The sequence below is a fragment of the Lissotriton vulgaris genome, chromosome 6, assembly GCF_964263255.1.
Source record: "Lissotriton vulgaris chromosome 6, aLisVul1.2, whole genome shotgun sequence".
Classification (NCBI taxonomy): Eukaryota; Metazoa; Chordata; class Amphibia; order Caudata; family Salamandridae; genus Lissotriton; species Lissotriton vulgaris.
This window is the reverse complement of record NC_141694.1, coordinates 1,237,349,840-1,237,352,894: the sequence shown is the minus strand read 5'-3', so window position 1 is coordinate 1,237,352,894 and position 3,055 is coordinate 1,237,349,840.

Below are 3,055 nucleotides of genomic sequence, written 5' to 3'. Positions count from 1 at the left end.
AGAACAGACTCTGACCCACTGAGCCCTGCTGACGTCGCGGCTCACCCTCGAACCTACGGAACGGAACCATCGGAGACCTGCTGACGCTGTCGCGGCTCCCTCTCGAGACACAAGACCTGAACCATCGGAGCCCTGCTGAGGCTGTCGCGGCTCCCTCTCGAGACACAAGACCTGAACCATCGGAGCCCTGCTGACGCTGTCGCGGCTCCCTCTTGAAGCACAAGACCTGAACCACCGGAGCCCTGCTGACGCTGTCGCGGCTCCACCTGCCTACGAGTACGACGGAGTACTCCTGACCAAGCCCTGCTGACCCCATCGCGGCTTGACGAACTCTCTGGTCCGGCTGGACCATCGACGCTACCCTCACGATCATCTGGAACCAGACGTGAGTAGGACAGAAAGTCCCATCGCCAGCCCCCGTACCCCCCAGTTCGAGGATTGAGAACTGTGCGCAGGGTGCGTGGCGTGCCAGCTGGCATCCTAAGACTGTCCCGCTTCCCGATCCCTCGTTACGAGACTTTCGCGATCCCTCGATCGCTGTGTATTGCTCCCTACTTTTAATCTTGATAAAGTATCTCTTGATAAAGAATCACGGTGTGGTGTCCGTTCATAAGTGTGGTGTGTCGACAGTGTGTACGATCAGTCCTCCCCGGCGAGGACTCCCCCCTCGATAAGACTCCGCAGTAATTGTGGGAGAGGAGGTTCCAGGCGGTTAGGAGAGTCCTCTTGACCCCTGGGGTCACCGCCTTCCAACACCTATGCACTCTGCACTCCCTATGCACTCTGCACTCCCTATGCACTCTGCACTCCCTATGCACTCTGCACTCCCTATGCACTCTGCACTCCCTATGCACTCTGCACTCCCTATGCACTCTGCACTCCCTATGCACTCTGAACTCCCTATGCACTCTGAACTCCCTATGCACTCTGCACTCCCTATGCACTCTGCACTCCCTATGCACTCTGCACTCCCTATGCACTCTGCACTCCCTATGCACTCTGCACTCCCTATGCACTCTGCACTCCCTATGCACTCTGCACTCCCTATGCACTCTGCACTCCCTATGCACTCTGCACTCCCTATGCACTCTGCACTCCCTATGCACTCTGCACTCCCTATGCACTCTGCACTCCCTATGCACTCTGCACTCCCTATGCACTCTGCACTCCCTATGCACTCTGCACTCCCTATGCACTCTGCACTCCCTATGCACTCTGCACTCCCTATGCACTCTGCACTCCCTTGCACTCCCTCGCACTCTGCACTCCCTCGCACTCTGCACTCCCTAGTCACTCTGCACTCCCTAGTCACTCTGCACTCCCTAGTCACTCTGCACTCCCTAGTCACTCTGCACTCCCTAGTCACTCTCCACTCCCTAGTCACTCTCTACTCCCTAGTCACTCACTACTCTGCTCACTCACTACTCTGCTCACTCACTACTCTGCTCACTCACTACTCTGCTCACTCACTACTCTGCTCACTACTCTGCACACTCACTTTGCACTCTGCACTCACACTCTGCACTCAATTTTATCAAATACCGAGGAGAGGGGACTGCCTGGAGTGTGCTTATGTGGAGAGAGAGAGGCCGCATGCAGCATGAGAGAGAGAGAGGGGAAAAGAGGATGGGGAGGAGAGAGGTGAGAAGAGGGAGAGGGAGGTGGGGGAGAAGGGAAGAAAAGGGAGGAGAGAAAGAGGAGAGGTCTCTCCTCCCACGCTGCCCTGCACTGTCAAAGTCCCTGTGCAGCTTAGTGCACACCCAGGATGTTCGATTTAGATGTATAGAGTTTAACCAATCAGGGAATGTTCCTTCACTTAAAGCAGCTTGTCCGTCTGCAGCTCGTCCGACATCATACTCCGTGCAAGGGAGGCTGTCTGAGTTAAAACACCCCGTCATTTCTGCAAGACAAAATAAAATAAACCCCGCCCACGGCCGCATGACTTTGCAGAGGGAAGAAATCGCGGGAACGCCCACGAATCTGGTCCGGCCATGACGGACAGATCTCTGTTCCAATGGCTAGCCTCCATTTATGGAGCTAGCCAATGGAACAGAGGGGCAGATTCCAAGCCACACTGTTCTAACATTAGATTTCGCCTGCGCCGAAAAGCTGCGCAGAGCGCAGCCTGCGGCGAGGCGAAACCTAAAAAGTAAGTCTGTGAAGTACTGAAATACACCCATGAAGGTGCTGAAAAACAACCTAAAGCACTATTCAAGTGCATTAACTCTTCGACAATTAAGCATGGAGTTATATCAGGTGGCGGGGAGTACTGGTGAACATCAGTAAAGTATTTAAAAAAACTGTATTTGTTTAATGTAAAATCCCCCTGTTCTCACTCCTTTGATTTAAATCTTTAGTGGCAAGAATTTTGCACCATTTCTTTCTGTATCCATTGTGCCCTTGACTACTATTGGAAATGTAGTATTGAGTGAATCTTAGTGACTATATAGAGTTAGGAGTCACACAGTACATAGTTGGTCAGTTTGAGTACATACATACTCTTTCTATTAGAGGACATGTGTCAGATCCTTTCAGGTGGCGTGGTGTAAGCATGGACTACTTAGACCTCCCTTTTAGGGCTGGTGTTGTTTGCCTCTGATGTCCAGAAAGCCATCCTATTAAATCTGTAAAAACTGGGTCAAGTACATCCTCTGCCGAACTTCAGTGGTATCCATGGGAAACAGTCACAGGCTTTTTAGGGAGGTAGTGTGGGGTGTACAAACTCAGAACTCAACCACCCAGCAGAACAATTTGTTTGCCCAATACATGGCTTAAATTGGATACGTTGAGGAATCACTAGAAATGGGATGTCACATAGGTATTAGTAGAAGGTGCAATAATATACATTGGGGCATGAACTACTGTGCCTTGGGATAATGCTCTTTTTAGGTCTTGCCTGAGCCAGCGCATGTGCTGCTCTGGCGAGACATTTAGTAGCTGGCTTTTTAAAGTGCTACTTTTGCCGGCCACCAGCTTGCTTTCACACTCACAAGCGCGCGCGACGTGCACAACTGCCATTTGACTTTCGCGGCTGTGTCAGTTTCACGACCGTGTG